Raw genomic sequence first — 22,785 nt, forward strand, 5'->3', positions numbered from 1 at the left:
GGGTGCAAACCCCTCTGCTCCTGCCTGCTTGTCCATAAATGTTTATTTCTTATTTCTATTATAACTGAGGTACATGGATTAACTTCTTCTTCTCCCTGGCTATTATTTGTGCATATACACTATTGATTTTGTATGTTAATGTTTTCCTGTCCTGTGAAAATCTTTTGGGTTAATTTTATCATTGATTCTGTAGCTACCTAATCAGGTCTTCTCTGTTTCATTTCTTCTTCCCAACTTTGATGACCATAATCATTTTCTTCATCTAATTGTCTGACGAGTACTTCAAGATCACTTACATTATGGTGGAAATGGTTGACCTTCTTGCCTTGCTCATAGTTTCACTGGGATCCTTCAAGGGTCCTCACATTATGTCAACTTTGGCTTTAATGCTCACATCCAAATACCCAATTTTATTTTCTCAGTGTTTGTCATTAGGACAAACATGTTGAATTGCCATTTTGGTGTCTATGGACATAAATGCTCTTTCTGTTTCCTCTTCTTCCTGCCCTGTCAGCCCAACAGCCGATGGCTGGCTTGCCAGGGTTGGATGGAAAGGAAGTGAACAGAGAGGGTCAGTGAGACTCTTATGCAGGTGGCTTCTCAAGCTGGTGTCATGTTCTGGTCTTGTGGAGTGGACTCCATTTCCTGTGGGGACTTCCTTACTCTTTCCGAGGGCTCCTGCTGGACTCCTTGGTGAGACATCCTCTGGTCCACTCACAGCGGGCTGCTGTTGCCTTCTCTCCCCTCCTTCCTCTCCCCTACTTCCATTTATCCTCCATCCACCCAGGACAGACACTCATTTCCCACTGCTTTCCCAAAGAGGTCCCTGAAAGTCCTCGTAGATGTTTAGGCTGCCCTTTTTTCCTGCATGGGTAGGTTATCATGCATTATTTTCCTCAAAACCACCCCAGGCAATTTCTGTTGTTGTGGCTTAATTATTGATATTACCCTCTTCACTCTCCCAAGTCCCTGTTGGGCTATGTGGCATGACTGTCCCAGGCCTGGAACGCAGGTGCACATGTCCTTTTAACCTGAGCACCGGGTCCCTTCCTCTTAGAGCAGCCCCCAGACCCTCTGCCACCAGGCAGATTACAAAGCCCCCTGCACATTTCTGGAGGAGAAATTGTACCATGGTCCATGACTTCTCCAAGTTTCAAGTTGTCCATGTGGCCCATCAGTCAGTAAATAAAGAAAGCAGCAGCCCCCAATCTCCCCACCTTAGGAGTGGCAGCTCTCATGAAAGATTCTTCTTTTCTCCCATAACTTCTACCCTGTTGTATAAACAAATCCAAGATGGCCTCTGGACAGTGGCCGCCAGGTTGTTTACTTCTTTATAACAGTCTGGGACCTGCATATTGAAATATGAAAGCCTGCCAGAGCCAAACTCAAATTTTTACAATCTCATTGTTATTAGCACAGCCTCAATACGCATAGTTTTAGCCATCAAAAGCCTGCCTGGTGTGCTCTCTAAAGTGGTATCCAACATATGCCAGCCACAGATAAGACAAACCCTGTAGCAATAAAGACCCCCGAGTGGCTCCTATGCTTCTGAGTTCTCTGACCTGGAGACCCCCACCATGCAGTTGGGCCACAGAAGCTAGATACATGAGCATCATTTCCACCAGGAATCCTCTGGCTCTCCTCCCTTCTGGAGAGTGGCCCCCACACCTCTGGACTGTCTCATGCTATGAGGGGCTTCCTCTACCTGTCAATGTGTCAGTGTGTCATACCAACAAGGTGTGAGTGCTAGCATCCCTGGGTGGTCAGATCTTGGTCCCTGATAGCCCACCCAATCCTGAGACTCTCCTAATCTTCCCACCTACTCCCCTTGAATGGCAAAGAGACTGTGAATTGGTGAATAAGTTTTTAGATGTTTCTTTGAAAATCTGCATGCTGGTCTCTTGCCTTGCTTGGGCAATGGTGATGCTTTGCTGAGAACATCCTGCTCCACGCGTGTGGAGAATCTTCTACAGGCGGAAATGCAACATCACAGGGGCACTTATTTTCTGGCATTAGGATCTAATCCACCAGCAAGGTGTTATCCTGTGATCTCATTTAATCCTCACAACAAGGAAACCTATTAACATGAACTGAGATCAGGAAGGCTGAGGAGCAAAAGGGAAAGGGGTGAATCCTAACCACAGCCTGGGGCTGCTAGGGATTCTCCTCTGAGAAGGATTTGATGGCTATCTGTAAAGGAGGAAGGTTGGAAGCACAAATGTCTGCTTACAGTTTTCCCCTGGGTTCCTTCTTAGTGACTTTCATCCTGGATGGGGCGTAGTTATTACAGGGCAAGTCCTACATATGCAGCAAATCCCTGTGTTCTGTGTCCTTGAGACTTCTTTTCAGAGCTCTTGGTTTTCCCTGTGTTCCGAAATCAGAAACCCTGCATCAACATGCCAGTGTGGGAAACATGGCAGAAGAAATGGAGAGAAGAAATCTCCGTGCCTGTACCCCAAGGGCTCTTCTGCCTGTGGCTGAGCTCAGCTGTCATAGATTTTCATTCTGATAGTGCCCATTCAGGTGACCTGCTGTGTTTGAGGCAAAGGAAGAAGCTCACAAAGCTGAAGGTAGATAGCAAAGGGAAGTTGGTGACACCATGTAGGAGGAAAAGAATCAGGTCCTGCCCAGAGGTCTGCTAAGGTATGGCAAGGCCTTTGAGTTTTATTCCAATCCAAAGGGGAAGACTCTGATAGGTATTCAGTAAGGAGAGACAGTACTTGATTTACGCCTTAAGGTAACCACACTCTCCATGGAGAGTGGATTGCGGGACATGAATACAAGTCAGCAGACTGGGGCCTTGAAGACCTCAGAGACGGTGTAGAGACGGGACCTCCATCGGGTCACATTGTTTCTTTCTGAGCTCTGCTTCCCATTTCCCTTCCTAGGGCGTCCACAGCAGGAGGCAACTGTGATGACTGAGGTTTAAGCACTCATGTCCCAATAAAATTGATGGAGTCAGCACCTTAGCATTGAAGAGCAGGACTCCAGGAAGAAAGAACAGCAAAAGGCACAATCCACGTGTTGCCAGGCAGACTACATGAGCGACTATAAAAGGCATATACTGAGGCTAATGACTGGAGCTGTGAACATGTCCCCAGTAGTGAAGCCAGATTTAAAGTTAGGTAGTCAGTGTAGTTAGGTAAATCAGGTCTAACATCCAGTAAGATCTAAAATGGAGGCCATGTTGAGAATGAATTCTGGGAAATGCAGGGACAACTCATGGAATGTTAATGAAGTCTGAGAAAAGCCCTAGGCCCAAAGTCCATCCCAAAGAAATGTTAATGAACAGCCCTAGCAGATTTGAAGATAGCCCATCCCAAAGAAATGTTAATGAAGTCCTTCCTTCCCAGATTACTTCTTTGGCCCACCTGTGTCCCACCCCTGGGCCTTCCAACCTACATTCCATCACTGAAAGAACTATAAAAAGGGGAAACAAGCTCACTTCCACTGATTCCACCTCTTGGGTCCCCTTCTTCCTCCAGGAGAAGTCTTTTCTGCTGTCCTTTAATAAACTTCTAATTTCTACTCTGACCTTGCCTCGGTGTGCTTCTCTGGTGTTATTCTTCAACATTGGGGAAGCAAGGACTCATCACTGGTCAACAGCGGTAATAGTAGCACACCTGCAAAAGAGTCTCTAAGATTTCTGTCTAAATCAGGGGCAATCTCTGAAATGGACAAAAAGACTCAGATTAAGATGTTGTTTACCACTGGCCCGCACACCTGCCACATCATTGTCACAACCACAAATGCAACATAGACACACAGGGATGTAAAAAGAAATAACAAAACTCAGCCCTGTAAGATCTCAGTACCAACCCCAACCCCCAGAGATACCTGTCTCTGCTCAAAGGCTCCCAAGGGAATGGAGTTTCCGTTCTGAGCGGGTTAACCAATGAATCCCACAGAGCAGGTGCTTCTGCCTACCTACTGGATATTTCTGTAGCAGAGTCTTTTAGGACTGACTCAGCCCAAGGCCAGCAGCCTGGGTCAATTTGCTAATCTCAGAACCTCTCCTGCACAGCATGTTCTCATTTCGTTCATTTGTGCAACAGCATCAGGGAATTGTTCCACTTTGACCCTGAGCCCCTGGGATGTGAACACTGTATATACCATTCATCATATGCTATTTCAATGTTCCTGGGACTGTGAGATACAGTCTTAATGTCTTCTGCTGGCGTTTTTCTAGGTGTGATGGTCACCTGTTAAATAGCTTGAGAGCTACCAACAGAGCTCTATCATTCCAAAGGGTGCCCGAGTGCCTTGTGCCTGGGCTCTAAGAGTATCTGACCCCCAGACCCTCACACTGTGTGTGGACATGTTTGTCCCTGCCCAGGCAATGCTCAGCTGGGACTTGCTGGCAAATCTGAAATTGGAAATGGATATTTAGAACAAAGATCTGAACAGTCTCTTCAATTCAGCCTATGCACATATCCACTGGAGACCATTTGAGTTTCTAAACTGAGAAAATGTAGCAATCTGATTGCCTGGAAGCCTTGGATTAGAAGAATTCTGAGAGGATCCCAAAGGAAACGGTGTTATTATGGTGATGCTCAAAGACTTAAACAGGAGATTTCCGCCTGAGCAAAGCTCACATTATTGGAGGCCTGGGGATATATCTGATAATAAAGTAAGAATTTGAAATTTGATTTAGAAAAAAGTATATCTAGATACATTAGCATAGGGTTTCGGCTTTGTGTTGTGACTTCATGAGTAGGCAAGGTTTTCTTTCTAGATGCTTGCTAGCATCCCTTGGTAATAAAAATTGTCTAATTTTATACAATTTCAATGGTTTCCACATGGAAACACATATATTCTGTTATGATTTAGTAGCATTTCATTCTTTTTCAGAGGACTGAAATAACCAAATTTCCAAAATCCAACTAAGAATTTCCCATTAAAAAAAAAAAAAAATCCTGTCCTTGATTATAAATTTTCAGAAGATCCTTCAGCTATGGAAGTGTTTTTCCAGCTCCTCTAAATTCCATCCTCTACCTGCCAATCCTCCCCCCAACACACACACATGCACACACTCCTTTTTCCACCCTAAATGCCTGAGCTGGGAAGGCCTTTCTAATGTTAAACTCCTTCTAATGCAAAGACTCAGGAGTCCAGAATGGCACTCTTCAAACCTGTCCTCACCATGTGAGAACAACCCAGGGACTGTTGGTACTGCAGCTTTATTTCACCTCTGTGGATGCCTAAGATCACAGAAATCTCTGATACTAAGCCTCATTTTATGGGTCAAATTGTGTCCCCCAAAGACCTAATCTCTGTACTTGTGAGCATCACTCCAGCAGATACTGGAGTGACTCAGGAGCCAAGGGTTCCTGGGGCTGCCAGAAGTTGAAAGAGGCCAGGAAGGACCTCCCCTAGAGCTTTCAGAGGGAACATGGCTCTACCACACTTTAAGTTTGCACAGATAGACTCAGAACTTCTGTTATTCCAAATCATGCTCTTGTGGTATTTTGTTACAACAGCTCTAGGAAACTAATACAGACACAACACTGGAAAGATGTAGAGAAGGAACTAATGCACATATTGCTCAGAGCCTGAAGCAGGCTTCTCATTGCCCCAATGACAGGGTCTGCCTCTGTGCTGCACATGCTCTGACAAGAATCCCCAGTGTGTTCAATCCAAGGGATGGAAGTGGGGCCTTTAAGATAAGTTAAGGCAATCTGTCCTTCAGGGATTTGTACAAGGTTAGAAAAAGATTAATAGATACAGAAATATTTATCAAACAATAAAAGGTGTATCAATGTCCATATAGGCCTTTTGCAAACAAATCAAAATAATTGTGATTTTCAGCGATTGATGATTGTAGCATGTGCAAAGGGAATTCAGTCAACATACAGTCTACCTACAACTTGTCCTGACACCAAGGGCAATTTCAAGAGCCCTGGCTCATTCCATCAAGGCACATGAATTCCCATCCCTAAGGGGCTGTGGAAGCCAGTGACGCGCTCAGTCTGCTTGGGATGCACAGTTGGAAATGTGCTAATAAATAGAAACTTAGTTCTTTGCTTATTTATAACTTTATTTTTAATAAAACAAAGTTGTTGTAAAGAAAGCAAATTGCGTATTTCTCTGTGTTCTAGAACACAGGGTTTAACTTATTTTTTCACACTTGTTTTACCACAGTGTTGAAAGAATAAAAGAAATTGAAGTTAAAATGTAAAGGACCAGGTTTTGTAAAGTTTCCAAGCTGCACTCAGAGCCTGAAATTCCTGTGGCAGTTAAGACAAATCCCAGAACTGCCTGTTAGATGTGTGTCGAAATCTTCCCCTGACCACCTAGTTACTAAATAACCCCTTCCCAGAAATCGTGCAGCTCAGCATGTATACATCTCAGGGCTTCAACCAATCAGTTTAAATATATACCTATCTTAGTACTAACCAACCACCCCCACCCGACCTGTTCCCGCCAATGAATGTGCTAATCATGTTTTAGAGTTGTTATTTGATTTTCCCGTGGTATATGATGATTTGCTAAAGGAGGCTATGATGTATGTAAGGCCCCTGCCCTCTCTAAAGAATGTATATAAACTCTGCTCAAGTTGTTCTTGGGGCTCTTTGTTCTCTGCTCTTCTGAAGTGAGCTCTGAGCCCCAGCATGCTGGACCCCCAATAAACCCTTTGCTGTTGCATGAGATGGTCTCTTGGTGGTCTTTTCCTCCGAAGTTTGCCCGACCTTTTCATCTGGAGGCCCCAGCGAGATATCCGGCAGTGGCGGACGAAAGACCCCAACGGACTCCTCTTGGGGTAAGTAAGGCGCCTCTTTCTGGTTTCGGGTTTCAGGTTAGGGCTTGGCAAAGTGGCTGTCGGTGAAGAGTGTGAGCTCTCTCTGACGGTGGCTGACAGACGTGTCACAGAGCCACAGGCCACATCCCTGGGGGACGCTCCAGAGGACTCGGGAAATCGAGGAACAGTAGTTTCCTCGACTTGGTTATATTTTGCTTCAGGATTCGGTTTGCCAGCCCATCAGGTTTTGCCGGCTACTCAGTTCTGTTCATTGTCTCGTGTTGAGTTTATTGTCTATCTTTATGGTCTAGCCCATCAGGTTTTGCCAGTTACTCAGTTCTAATCTTTGTCTTGGAGTTGTGTTAAACGTTTACTGTTTGTCTTTGTCTGTGTCGCGTTTGTGTCATCACTGTCCCTGTTTGAGTATCCCCCATTATGGGACAAAGCACTTCCACGCCTCTGTCCCTAACCCTTGATCATTGGACTGATGTCCGCTCAAGGGCCCAGAATCTTTCTTTTTCAGTAAAACACCGGACCTGGCAGACTCTCTGTACTTCAGAATGGCCCACCCTCGGAATCGGATGGCCCCCAGAAGGATCCTTCTACTTCCCTCTAATCTGAAAAGTCAGAGATATTGTCTTTCAGCCGGGGCCACATGGCCACCCAGATCAACAGCCATATATCTTAACCTGGCAGGACCTCTGTGAATCTCCTCCCACATGGGTGAAGCCTTTCCTTGTCCCTGCCCCCACTCCGACCCCTTCCCCCACGATCCTATCACTCAAACCCTCTGCTCCTCCCCATCCTCCCCCTCTTCCCTCCATTCTCCCTGAGTCACAATATTTAACTTTACTGGACTCTCCTCCCCCTCCTTATCCTCTACCCTCACTCCCCAACCCCCAACACACTCCAGATGACCCTCCCATCGCTGACTCAGCCTCTCCGCCGCTGGAGGCAATTGGGCCAGACCTGAGCCCTCCAGAGGACTTCCCCGCAGCAGCAGCAGCCCCTCCTCCCCTGGAGTAAGCTGGGCCAGCTAAAGGAACCCGCCAAAGACAAATAATAGAGGCCCCTGTGATGCTTACTCTCAGTCCCCACGGGCCCATGATAGATGATGGCCATGGAGGGGAAATGCAAGCCTACTAATACTGGCCTTTCTCCTCCTCAGATCTATATAACTGGAAAAATAACAATCCCCCTTTTTCTGAGGACCCCACCCGACTCACAGGTTTCGTTGAGTCGCTGATGTTTTCGCACCAGCCCACTTGGGATTACTGCCAACAACTCCTGGGGACTCTCTTCATGACAGAGGAATGAAAGAGAATCCTCTTGGAAGACAGAAAGAATATTCTCGGACCAGATGGGTGACCAACCCAACTTCCCAACATCATTGAAGCTGGCTTCCCCTTAAACCGACCTAACTGGGACCCCAACACCTTTCAAGGTAGGGAGCATCTGTCCACTTATTGCCGGGCTCTAATAGCGGGTCTCCGAGTGGCCGCCAGACGGCCGACTGATTTGGCCAAGGTAAGAGAGATTATCCAAGAGCCTAATGAGTCTCCCTCTATGTTTCTGGAGAGGATTATGGAAGCATATAGGAGATATACTCCTTTTGATCCTCAGGCAGAGGACCAAAAGGCATCTTTTGCCATGACCTTTATTGGGCAGGCTGCCCTAGATATTAAGAGAAAGTTACAACGTCTAGATGGATTACAAGATATGACCTTAAGAGATTTAGTCAGAGAAGCTGAGAAAGTATATTATAAGAGAGAAACTGAGGAAGAGAGGGAACAGAGGAGAGAGAAGGAAAGGGAACAAAAGGAGGATGAAAGGAGCAAAAGGCAGACTAAAGCATTGGCTAAGGTCCTGGTCACAGCAGCAAATAGGCCAGAAGTTAAAAAGCAGGGAGACAGGAAGGGATACCTGGGCCCATGCCAAAGGCTGCCCCTGGCCTCAGATCAATGTGCCTACTGTAAAGAAAAAGGACACTGGGCCAAAGAGTGCCCCAAAAAGAAGCAGCCGCGTCAGCCTGCCGTGCTGACTCTAGAAGAGGACTAGGAAAGTCGGGGCTCAGATCCCCTCCCCGAGCTCAGGGTAACATTTGAAGTGGAGGGGACCCCAGTGAACTTTGAAGTGGATAAAGGGGCAGTATACTCAGCCCTTAAGACCCCACTGGGCCCCCTATCAAATAAAAGGTCCCTAGTTCAAGGGGCTAACGGCAGTAGATATCGGGCTTGGACAACTAAGAGGACTATGGACCTAGGAAAGGGAAAAGTCCACCACTCTTTCCTAGTAATCCCAGAATGCTCAGCCCCATTGATGGGCAGGGATCTGCTTACCAAACTCCGGGCTAGAATAACCTTTAACCCTGATGGTCCCCAAGTTGAGTTTCTAAATCCTTCAGTAAAAACTCCCATAGTCACGGCTTTGACTATGTCAGTAGAAGATGAACATCAACTCTTCACGCCTCCTAGGACTGATCAAACAGGCAAACTACCCCAGAAATGGATAAAAGATTATCCTAATGCCTGGGCAGAAACTGCTGGGTTAGGTCTAGCCATAAAACAACCTCCAATAGTAGTAGAATTGAAAGCCTCTGCCTCTCCAATCACTGTTAAACAATATCCTCTAAGCAAAGAAGCTAAGGATGGGATAAGGCCCCATATTCAGAAATACCTGGCTCTTGGGGTCCTAAGGCCCTGTCAATCGGCCTGGAATACCCCCTGCTGCCAGTAAGAAAGCCAGGAACTGGGGACTATCGTCCTGTTCAAGACCTAAGAGAGATCAACAACAGAGTGCAGGACATTCACCCCACGGTACAAAATCCATATAATTTGCTTAGTACTCTGAATCCGGAGCGGGAATGGTACACTGTGCTGGACTTAAAAGATGCTTACTTCTGCTTGCCCCTACATAAGGGTAGTCAGTTGCTGTTTGCTTTCGAGTGGGTAGACCCAGAAACAGGAACATCTGGCCAACTAACCTGGACTAGACTCCCACAGGGGTTCAAAAACTCCCCCACTCTCTTTGATGAAGCCCTCCACAGGGACCTCAATGACTTCAGAACTGCACACCCCGTAGTCACCCTACTCCAATATGTGGATGATCTGTTACTGGCAGCCGACACCAAGGAGAACTGTGAGTCTGGGACCCAAGCACTATTATCCAAGCTTGCTCAGCTTGGATATAGGGCTTCTGCCAAAAAGGCCCAAATTTGCCAGCAAGAAGTAATCTTCCTGGGTTATTCTCTTAGGGGTGGCAAACGATGGCTCACTGGGCCCAGAAAATGAACCGTTGTGCAGATACCGCCCCCATCTAATAAGAGACAACACAGAGAGTTTCTTGGGACTGCTGGCTTTTGCAGGTTATGGATTCCTGGGTTTGTGTCTCTGGCTGCCCCTTTATACCCGCTGATAAAAGGGGATGCCCAGTTCCAATGGACCCCTGAGCACCAACAAGCCTTTGATAATATCAAAAAGGTGCTACTATCTGCTCTGGCCTTAGCACTCCCAGATGTAGAAAAACCCTTTACTCTCTACATCGAGGAAAAGAAAGGAATAGCACGGGGAGTGCTCACTCAGACTTTGGGACCTTGGAAAAGGCCGGTAGCATACTTATCAAAAAAACTGGACCCAGTGGCTAGCGGGTGGCCCTATTGCCTAAGGGCTATAGCAGCGGCAGCCCTTCTAATAAAAGATGCTGATAAATTAACGTTGGGGCAGAAGCTAACCATTATAGCCCCCCATGCCCTGGAGAGCATCATCCATCAGCCTCCAGACAGGTGGCTATCAAACTCCAGAATAACCCACTACCAGAGCCTCTTGCTTGACAAAGACAGAATAACACTGGGACCCCCTGCTCCACTCAACCTGGCTACACTGCTGCCAGAAGAATCATCAGGACCCATCGCTCATGATTGTCAACACATACTGGCACAGGAAACCTGTATATGACGAGACTTGAAGGATCAGCCACTGCCTCGCCCTGAAGTCGTATGGTTTACAGATGGCAGCAGCTTCCTCCAAGACGGTAAGCGGTGGGCTGGAGCAGCAGTAGTTAGCAAAAATAATGTCATCTGGTCCTCTGGTCTCCCAGAAGGGACATCAGCCCAAAAAGCAGAACTGATTGCCCTTACGAAAGCATTGGAACTAGCAACAGGCATATACACTGATAGCCGCTATGCATTTGCCACTGCTCATATGCACAGGGCTATTTACCAGCAAAGGGGGCTATTAACCTCTGCTGGGAAGGAAATAAAGAACAAAGATGAGATCCTCCACCTTCTCTCGGCAGTAAAAGGCCCTAAGGAACTAGCTATAGTGCACTGTCTGGGGCACCAGAAGGGGAACGACCCCGTGGCAGTTGGAAACAGATGGGCAGATGAGGAAGCTAAGTTGGCAGCCCTAAACGGAGTGACCCTGTTAGCTCTTTCCACATCGGGGGAGCAACAATCAGGAGACTTGGCCACACTGGAACATTCAGGCAACTTATCATCTGAGGAGACAGATACAGAACTCTGGGACCCTACAGAGCCAAGTTTACAATATCAAAAAGCCCAACTGTATGTCAAAGATGTACACCAGCTCACCCACTTAGGCTCAAAGAAATTACAGGCACTCTTAAAAGACCGAAGAAAAGACTTATCATTGACTGACTCACAGAGGAAAGAAATAGCTGAGCAGGTGGCTAGAGCTTATCAAGTCTGCCAATTAGTTAATGCTTACCCCTCTAAGCTTCCTGCAGGGAAGCGCTTACAAGGAACCAGACCAGGACAATTCTGGGAAGTGGACTTTACTGAAATTAAGCCAGCAAGGTATGGACTTAAATATCTCCTAGTCTTTGTAGATACTTTTTCAGGATGGGTCAAAGCCTTCCCCACGAAGAAAGAAATGGCTCAGACGGTGGTCAAGAAGATCCTAGAAGACATTTTTCCAAGGTTCGGCCTGCCTGATAACAGACCGGCGTTGGTGGCCCAGGTAAGTCAGGGATTGGCCAGGACCCTGGGGATTAATTGGAAGTTACATTGTGCTTATAGACCCCAGAGCTCAGGACAGGTAGAAAGGATGAATAGAACCATCAAAGAGACCTTAACGAAATTAAGCTTGGAGACTGACATAAAAGATTGGACTATGCTCCTACCTTATGCACTGTTTCGTGCAAGAAATACCCCCTCCGCCTCTTTGCATAACCTCACCCCTTATGAAATTCTCTATGGCGCCCCTCCTCCAGTAAGGGACTTAACCCCAACTCTGAGACTTAATGATTCCTTTCACACCCCCTTGCTTGACAGACTTAAAGCCCTTGAGCAAACCCAGGGATACCTGTGGAAACAGTTGGCCACTGCTTATCAGCCCGGAGACGAGGGAACCCCACATTGATATCAAGTGGGAGACTTCGTCTATGTGAGACGGCATCAGGTGTCCTCCCTAGAACCCCGCTGGAAGGGACCATACCAGGTGCTGCTTATAACACCTACAGCAGTGAAAGTGGATGGGATCGCTTCCTGGATCCATGCCTCCCATCTCAAGCCTGCACCCTGTCCGGACTCCGGCTGGAAACTGGAAAAGACTGGTAACCCTTTCAAACTGCGTATTCACCATATGGATAGGACTATGGACCCTCCCCTTGACCATCAGCAGTCCTAATCCCCATCAACCTGTTCAGCAGCAATGGCAAATTATAAATCCTACTGGACAGGTCGTATGGTCCATCTCACATACAGCTCCCTTATGGACTTGGTGGCCATCCCTTCACCCAGACATTTGTCAGCTTGCCGTGGGCGATTGGGATATCCTAGATGTGGAAAATCCCAACCAAATCCCATATTTTGCTAGGAACCGCCCCACAAGCGTGGTAAAACAAAAATATGGAGGTTGCAGTACCCCAATGGCTCGATGCAAACTGGCTGATTTGGATTTCTATGTCTGTCCTGCGGACTTCCGAAGTTGCAAGCAGGCACGATCATGTGGGGGACAAAATGATTTATATTGCAAGGCATGGGGATGTGAACAAACAGGGACTGTTTATTGGAAACCAAAATCCCCTGATAGTCTAATTCGGGTAGGATGGAATGACACCAAGTTAAACCCCCGTGACTGTTATGCAGATGGATATAAGACAACCAAGTGCAAAACAGGAGTTCTATGTAACCCTCTAAATATAACTTTTATACCCAAAGGTAAGGGACACCCTCAGTCATGGGTGTCAGGAATGTCCTGGGGAATGAGATTCTATGTACATGGATATGACTATGGATTAAGGTTCACCATAAGATTTAAATGGAGCCCACCNTGTTATACATTGCAAAGCTTAAGATAAAAGTGGTTCTTCACATGACTGAATCAGTTACAGCTGATGGGCTAAAGCCAAATAGGTTGAAGACAATCTTCCAAACACATCAGTAGAATAGAATTTCTTGAAAATGTAAAACACTTTCACAACAATGTTCATGACTTTCTTCTGTTTTTGAGAAGAATTTTATATGCTGGACCACTTTTGAGCCTCTGTCGTTTTCTCCCATTGCCCAAAAGCTGGGCAGCCAGTGATTGCACTTGACCTGAATGCCACATGGAGTCTGGAAGGAAGTAATATTTACTTTGTCTTTGAGTGAAGTTCACCTCCACGGTTTATTGGTTACATTTGATTTTGGAGTATGGGAGCTGTGTTTTCTATGTTTGGGGTTAGGAAGAGAGTATAAAGAGAATTCTTGTCCAATTTCACTCAAAGGTCATTTAATGAGAAAGGGATGACTTTTAAACCATTATCCAAACTAAAATTCTCATTGGCAGCAAGCTGTACAACAGCAGGAAGGGGGCAGGGCTAGGGAACGGGACATGAGGTTTCTATCTTTGCCTGTGTAATTTTAACATATTGAAGATTCTGAAAACTTATCTCTTTTGGAGAAAAATATCCCCCTTAATGTTGGCCTTCTGTAAGCAGAATAATAAGTGCAATAGTTGTAAATCTACTTGACACTATAATAAACCGAACTGAACCTTTCCAAAAAAAAAAAAAAAAAAGAGTAAAGAAATAAAAACAATAACGTACCCTTGCTGACTCTAGAATTCTAGTTTGACAGCTTTATTTCTTTCCCTCGTTTGAAAATGGTGTCTTCGTTTCTTCCTGCTTGCCTTGCTTTTGACAAGAAACATATAATTCTTAGAGTTCTTCTTGGTGTAACATTTCTTTTTCCTCTGGTTATTTCCAAGATTTTTGCTTTGCAATTAGTTTTGAGCAGTTGGTTGTGAGTCTCTATATGATTTTAAAAAAATAAAGTTTCCTGCACTTGACTTTTATTGAGTTTCTTGGATCCCTGAGCTTATAGTTTCATTACATTATTTATTCAAATGATTTTCCAACCTCCCTGTTTTGAAAATTTCAATCACACACTTATCAGGTCACCTCGTCTGAGAGTAATGAATCTCTGCTACTTTTTGTTTCCATTTTCACAGGGTCTTTTTAGCTCTGTGTGTCTGAGTTTGGATGGTCTTGATCTCTTTGCATCACTTTCACTAAATTCTTCTTCGCCAGTGTCTAACCTGCTGTCCACATACCCAGCATGATTTTTCCCCTCATGCACATTGTAGATGTCATCTGGACCATTTCCACTTGTGTTTTTTTTTTTTTTTCATCTTTCAATATCCAGGCAATGTAGTCAGCCTTTCTCTTGCTCTCTGAGCCCACAGAGTACCTGTTTTAATATCCTCTGACTCTTATCCCGGCCTATGTGCTCAGCTGACTAGTATTTCTTCTCCAGGGTTATCGTTTTCTTGCATGACTGGTAATTTTTAACTGAAAGCAAAATACTGTAAAATTTATCTCATGGAGAGCCACACACATTTTATTTCTCTATATTCATAAACTGTGTTTGTTGTGGAACACTATTAAAGGACTCAGAAATCATTGGATCCGTTTTGTTAGGCTTTTAGGATTTCTTCAGAAGGACTAGGGCAGCATGAATTTAGAGCTAAGAGCTGATTATTTCCCAGTTTGGATTGCAGGCCTTATAAAGTGCCCCACCTTATTTCCATTTGAATTTTGAGGTCTTCTTGTATCCCTGATGTGGCAGAGACCACCCCAGGCTTTCACATGGTACCGTGGTCCTGCTCCCTGACTCTTCCATGTGGCCCTTCCCAGGGCCTTGGTAGATTTCTCCTTCATGTGCAGGTCAGCACCCTGCTGGACAGCTGGAAGGACCCTCACAGGTATCCAGAGACTTTTCTCTGCATCCTTCAGCTGCCTGGACCCTCTCATCTGTCTCCTCACTTTGCAGTAGACAGTCTCACCCTGCATTCTCCCTCCCTTCCTGGGGACACCCTCTAAAAGCAGCATTTGGGACAGTTCTGGAATTCACTTCATTACTTTTCATTTTCTCAAGATTCACTACCCTTGGTGGCCCATATTCTGTTCATTTGAAATTGTTTCCTATACTTTTCTGATCATTTAACTAATTAATTTATATTTTACATAGAAGGGTGAACTATTTATTATTACTCCCTTTCCTGGAAGCTCCTGAACATATTTTATTGGAAAAATAAAATAAAATAAAATAACACAGCACTGCAGAACACATATTATCACAAACAGACATGTAGAAAGCTTGCCTCTTTCAGATTCCCAGTTCGTGGCTTTGAATGTGTTCCTTTGGTTTACCGTTTCAACATGTTATTAAGATGATCAATTGTGTTAGGTCCTTTACATAGCACATGTTTAGAAAGATGAGAATTGCATCTTTTATCTGCCCTTTGACTATTCTTTAATTTTAAAGTCCTTTTTTGATATTTTTAATATTTAGGATTAAAAGAACTATAAAATCAAAATAGATAGCTTAAAATAAAACATTAAAATGCATTTATAAAATATCAGGTTAAAATGCAGGTAGAATAAATAAGGTTAGTCTTTCAGGTAGAACACTCATGTGTGTTTCTATGTGGGCAAGGAGAACCCTGTAACCCCTGTGATAGCTCCTTAACAGTTGAAGTAAGGTGATGCTCTTCCATTGATACTCAGTTCTAAGTTTTCCAGGAACTGGGTTTCTCTTTTTAATCACATCCAGGTAATGTGTAGACCTTACTGTATACCAACAGTGTTTGCTTAATGGGTATATGGATGAGTAAGCTAATGTAGAGTCTAATGAAACAGGATATTTCAGCATCCCTACAAGAAAGAGATAGCTACCATTAACATCACTGGTGGGAGCCAGCTTCTTCAACTCACCTGAAGAGAAAGCCTCTCCTTTTCCACACATTACCTCTTCACGGATTTAAAAATCGGCATCTCAGCAAACAGTCACTCCTAAATAAGCATTAATATGTGACACACAAAGAATAAGTGAGGAAAGTCAATGGAGTGGGTTCATAAGACAAGAGGGCAGGTGACACTGGAAATAAATGAGAAGCCCCGGGTTCTTACAGGATTCACAGACTGGGAGGTGAATGCTCAGGGTTCATTCAGCAAGAGGCAACCTCCACAGGGTCATTATTGTTTCTTACACAACTTATCTATATAGTTCATCTTTAAAGGCACAGCAGGATGAGAATGGTTTCTGCCTGAACCAATTACTTATGAATCTTTTCCCTAAAAAATCAAAAGCATGTTCAGAAGTCTCATCTAATTCACTTTGTGCTCAGCAGAGTTAGAAGAGCCGTCATGGTGATTTCCCCTTTAGAATCGTGGAACCTGCTCTGACCTACAAAGTAGCCAACTAGGGCAGAGACCACTGGGGACGGAGGCAGGAGCTGGGCTTTTCCAGCTCCTCTCGGGGAGAATCTAATCTGTGTTTCGTGGCTCTGCTAAAATAGAAATGAGAATTCTCAAAATGGATTACTGTAAATTCCCATTTCCATTACCCAATAAAGTCTGTTTATTCTCTTATATTCCCACCTATTTCATTGCCTACGGACAGCCAGGTGTGCAGATGGCAAAGAGCACAGGAAATGAGAGCTCTCTGCAGTGCACAGGGATACTGCACCCCTGCTCCAGAGCCACAGTGACAGCCTCGCCCTCACCATGGCCTGTGGACATCTTCCTTCTGGCCCCCAAAGGTCACCTGGAGTCCCCATGCCCCATCCGTCCCTCTGCATCAGGTTCCTGTCACTCTGTCTTCTTGCTGCTCCTCAAGCAGCTTAGATTTCCTCTCAGGTTGGGCTGCTTGTTTTTATCCTACTCTGTTCTGGATTGATCTTCCATTCCATGTAATTTTGCTTGATCCCTGGTCTTTATTTGGGTGTTAGTACAAATACTCTCTCTCTCTGGAGGCATTGGCCATGACCACTCAATCTACTTTTCCCTCCCCTCCACTTTACTTTCTTCCCCAAACCGCCGGCATGACTGCTCACACACTATTGTCTTTATCTAAGTTATGATCAGCTGTGTCCATCTCTTCCAGGAAGACTCTAACTTTCCTTGTCAGAACCTAGAATTCTGCCTACCCAGCGCACATCCTCAAGTAGCATTTGTGAGAATCGTAAAGTAAGTGTTAAAGCAGGATGGACAGCTAGATTGTGGTTTTGTGGTGTACTCATGCCAAGAACTCTCCACAGCAACGACAATGAATTTTCTATAACTACTTGCAATACAATGTTTTGCAAAAGAAGCCAGACACAGAAATGCATGCTGCAAATCTTTTCCCCATCACAGAATTGCCCAGGGTCCATAGAGAAAAACTACTATGTATATAGTACAATTTTATATATATATATATATAAACACATGCAGAATTAATTGAGGATGTCAGATGCGTCAGGATAGTGGATTCCTTTGAATAGATGGAACAGGAAGGAGCTTAGGCAGGCCTCTGGGGCTTGTCCTACCTTGTCTCTTGAGCTGAGCACTGACCATAGAAGTAATCAGATTCTAATATGAATCAAGCACTCAACACCTGCAGAGTTTTAATTAATTTGGCCTGAATCCAATAGGTTAAAATTTAAGGATTTCTTTCCTATTTACCATGACTTTGATGTCCAGGTTTTATATTAAATATACATAAATTTATATGTGCTTATGTGTATAGGATTAAACATAAAATATGCGCCATTTTATATATACATATAAATATATTTTACATGAATTCAAAATAAATTGAATGTATTCATTCAATAAATGTTTAATTTTATTATATACAGTCATTTATATTATATATGTGTGTGTGTGCATATATATTTGTATATATAACTATAAAATAAATATATAACTAAGGATTCCTCTTCCTCAATTTTTTTTGTAGGGGTAGCTCTCTGTCCTTTCATGGACATGAGCTCAGATGGGCCAGAAGAGATCTGGCAGGCTTGTTTCTCTGCAAGTCACTTGGGGATGGGGTGTTTCCACAGTTGTCTCCTGTCCTGCGGAAGACTGGCTTTGACCCCATTGTGCACATGGGGGCCTTTGGTTCCATGTGGAGTCCCAGGATGTCTTATTCTGCAACCAAAGGCTCAAAGGCAGGAGAAGGCATTGCCTGGGGCACTGTTCCTGGACCTGGAGATAGGGGCCACTCCCCACAGGCCTTTTGCAAGGGCAAATGTGTGAGGACCTCAGCAGCCCACTTTCTCAGAAGTACCCCAGAATATGCCTGGACACTTGTTCAAAGAGGTCATGAGCAGAGGAATTATCAAAGAGATACATAGAACAGTGACAGAAATTATGGCCAATGGCCAATAGGAAGGAGACTGGGTGTTCATAAAACAGAATCCATTCTCATGATGCATTCAATAACTGCATTAAAACCCACGGAACACATGTACATGTTTATACATGGTATAAGCACAGACGACTGCACAACAAGAAATGGCCATTCTTGATGGACATAGGGTGGATGCTCAAGTCTGGCCTATTTTTCTTTTGAATTTCCAAGTTTTCTACCATGACAATGTGTTTTGCATTCCCAAATACTCTGTGAAACATTATTTTTGTGAGCAAGTACTTGAGAGACTGTGAAACTAAGGTCACAATTCACTGCATCAGGGTAGTAATTAAAAACATTGTCGACGTGAATTTTTTTTCTGTCTTACACAGGAATCCTTTTCTGTATGACAAATTTGAAAGAAGTAATCTTGACTCCACACCATGCCTGAACTATCCCTGTTTTATAGTTACTACGTATAAATAACTTAACATTTGACTAAGATGTACAGTGCTAGTGGTTAGATAGACTTAGTAGAGTAGTGATAAATCATTTAAAAATTAAAAAAAAATTAAAATGTTGTTGCCCAGGTAAAAGGAAAGCCATTGGCTGTTGGAGCATGGATAAGAGCCTACTGAAGCATTTCATTAAGATGTATTACAAAAGTCAGAGGCTGTCTGGATTTATCATCCCCTCCAGAAACTAATTTAGTCCCAATGAATCATGAAGAAAGATGGTATCTCAATTCTGGTTTCTCAACCAAACCCCAAAATTGCAATTTATTTCCCCCTGAACCAAGATTATAAATCACGCTGTTCATAAGGTTGCATGTTCCCTAAGGGAAGGCATTTGAAACCAAAATATATTTTTTTCTCATTGCTAGAATGAGGTTAATTAATACAGTGGTTTGGTCGCAGTTGATGATTTCACTCCCAGGAATCCTGGGAAATCTATTGTGACTGGTTATGATTTCATAAAATCCCAACTCAAGCTCCCAGTCTGAGCCCCACTATGTGGCCGATGGGTCATTGTTGGGGGCCTCCATGAACAGGAACTGAGCACCTCCCCTTGGCCTTGAATAATGAAGGTGTGGAACTGGCCACTGCTTGCAGTGTGAAAGCAAGGAAGTGCACCTCTGGGAGTGGGCTTCCCCCAATGGGACTGGGCCACACCCCGCTGTTTGCTGTCACACAATCCCTTGCCTTATTTGGGTGGAATATTCTTGAACGGCTTCCCCCCAATAAATAGGAGGGTTTCAGGTGTGCTCTCTCTCTCTCTCTCTTTTGCCTGCCTCTCTGGCCTCCCTGTGGGAGCTGAGGTCAAGGAGCCATCACTGAACCCCCCCAAAAGGTATTTTCTGCCTCTGTGTGGTCATTTAGTAGCCAGCCCAGTTCACCTGGAGTGATCCTGGCTGGTTCGGTCACATGTCACAGCAGGTAATCCAGTATCATCTATGGCTTTCAGCTTCTTGCTTTATCTGTGGCCCCCAAGGTCATTCCTTTTTTTTTTTTAACCTGGAAATCAGGTTCTCTGCCAAAGGCATTTGAGTTGAGGAGGCTCCTGGGTCAGCCACCTTGATAAAAGATGGAGGAAGGAGTAGAAATGGACACGGCCAATCTCCATCCCCGCCTTCTGCTGTCAGGTGGCAAATAGAGAGCATCTCACACCACAACTGAGTTTTTCTGTTCCAAGATGCAGCGATGTTTTTTCTACCACGGGAAGTTAGTGGAGTTGACGTGCCACTTTGAGAATTTTCTACAAAAGGTCATCTGTCCACAGCAAGGGAACTGGGAGGCAGGAGGCGATAATTGCCTTGCAGGTTACCTCCTGCTCCTGCAAGGCAGCTCCCACCTCCCACGCCCGTTTTCCTGATGTATTTTATAGTGTGAGTAGGAGCAATAGTTACTTATTCTTGTTAAATGTGAAAAGTTTATCCCAGACACCGAGTCAGCAAAAGTTTTTTTTTTTTTTTCTTTTCAACTCAGGATGCTTCTTCGTTGAGTCAGGAAAATGTCTTCTTAGAGGGAATAAAGGGCAGGAATCATTTTACTTCCTCAGAGGTGGATTTCAGGTGGCTGGTTTTAAGCAAACCAGACAAGCTTTCACAAAAAGAAACATGTTCATCTTCTTGGCTCCTGACACCCCTAAAAATGACTTCTTAGGCACATTTCCTCTTTAAATCAACAGCTAAGTATCTCGACATTCCCAGGCAGGAGGCACTGTGGAGATGGCATCCAAGGAAGCCCAGGACACAAGCTGCTTGGATAGACTTAACGTCCCTCTCTGGGCCTGGTCTCTGCCACCTGTATGAAGTGGATCCCAATAGGATCCCCCCACCTGGAAGGCATGAGACTAGAAGGAGAGTGCTACAGGGGCAGGCAGGGCCTGGGGTGTAGACAGGGAAGAGCACCTGGGCCCTTTCATTCTGTTTCTCTTGGTACAAACCACCCCTCCCCCACCGCTGCAGCACCAGCTGATGTGACAGGTGAGCAGCACCCACAGAACTCGCAACCCTCACCAGGCGCCTATGCACCTTGCTATTATGAGTGGCTTTTACAGTCCAAAGGCCATTTGGAGAGCTTGTGGTCAGGGGGCCTGCTTGTTCTGCGATCCTAAAGCAGGAGCAGCAAGGAGAACTCACGAAATCTCCCTATCAAGCCCTGCTAGGGAGAGGCCGTGAAGGATCTGGGTTGTTTGGCACCCTGCACAGGACCCAGACGGGGCAGGGAAGTTGCTTCTTGTATTAATCATGTGTTCACTGGAGAAAGACTCTGCCTGTGAATTCAAGGATTTGGAAATGTTTGGGTGGTAAGTCAAATAATAAGCTGAAAATAATATGGACTGTGTTGATCAGCTTTCCATCCCTGTAGCAAAGCACCTGACATAATCCACTTTAAAAGAATTAAGGTTTCTTTTGACTCACAGTTTTAGAGGTTTCAAGGGATCAGTCAGTCCTCCTGCTTTGGAGGCAGTGGCAAGGCAGCACAGCATGCTGGGAGCACAGGGAGGAGGAAGCTGCTCAGCTCAGGGAAACCAGGAAAGGAGAAGAGAAAGGGAGAATAACAGGGTCCCCATAGCCTGTCAACTTATTTTCAAATCTTTTGGCCTGCATGCTCGTGTGTGTGTGTGTGTGTGTGTGTGTGTGTGTGTGTGTGTGTGTGTNATAAGATCCCCAGCCAGGGTTAGGGACTCTGGCCAGGACAAGCAAGGAATAAATGCTGCCTTCCTGCACTGCCCCTCATGGCTGCACAGCTGACCTGAGACTCCAGAAATGCGTCCCGCTGGGGTTCAAGCCAGCGCTCTGCTTCCCATGAACTATACCTCTGTGGAAGTAGATCCTAGAACAGTGGCTTCCTGCAGGTTTCTCACCAAGGGAAAAATGATGGGGATCCAAAGTGAGAATGGGCTGGCAGAGACAAGGCATTGATTTCCAAAACAAACCGTTAATTACTCAGGGCCATCTCAGTAATGGAAACCAAGATGAACTAAAGCTGCAGACAACTGAGGATGCTCAGGCAAAGCCCTACCCTCCTCCTGCCATCCTCAGAGATTCCTAGTATGTCTTGATGGACACCCCAGAGGCTTACTGTATGCAAATGTGCTCTATTACCTAAAATACCACAGTGCCTTGAGTTCTGTTTGCCTAACTAATGCTGTTGTAAAAATAAATCAGGAAAATACTTTGAGTGTCATATTATGAATCCCACAGAAGAAGCCAGATAATTTTTTTGTTTTTAAATGCCAGGCTTGAAAGGATTTAATTATATTGTTGTGACTGAGTCCACTAGGAATGCTCTGAAAACAGTACTTATTGTTTTGGAAGAGACTTCCTTAATAGATTACTTCTAAATCAGTTTTAGCTTTGCAGAGAGTATAAAAACTTTCTGTTCATTTCTTCAGCTTCTGCCAGCTACCCTTTTATCAGCATAATCTTGCATAGACCTGGTACATCCATTCTAATTTTGAACTAATACCATTGCATCATTATTAACTAAGGCCCCTAGTTTTCAAGAGGCTACTCTGCTGGTATCATATATTGTGTGGACTTTGAAAAATGTCTTGTGTCCTGAATGCACCATTAAGGTACCTTACATCATAATTTCTCTGCCCTAAAAATCCCTGGGCTCCCCCTATTTATTGCTTCCCCCCACTCCTCCTAACCCCTGCCAATAGATCCTCTTTATTGTCACTATAATTTTGTCTTTTTGAGATTGCTGTATATTTGAAATAATGTAGTATATAACCTTTAGAGATTGACTTATTTCACTTAGCAGCATGCACCCACATTTCCTCCATATCTTCTCCTGGCTCCATGGCTCATTTTTATAGTTGAATAACAGTCATTGTGCGAATGTAACATAGTTTATTACAGTGGCATGGCACAGAGGTTTGAACTTCGTATGGAAGAGTACAGATCATTGGACTTAGC

This window comes from Marmota marmota, unplaced genomic scaffold, assembly GCF_001458135.2.
Source record: "Marmota marmota marmota unplaced genomic scaffold, marMar, whole genome shotgun sequence".
NCBI lineage: Eukaryota > Metazoa > Chordata > Mammalia > Rodentia > Sciuridae > Marmota > Marmota marmota.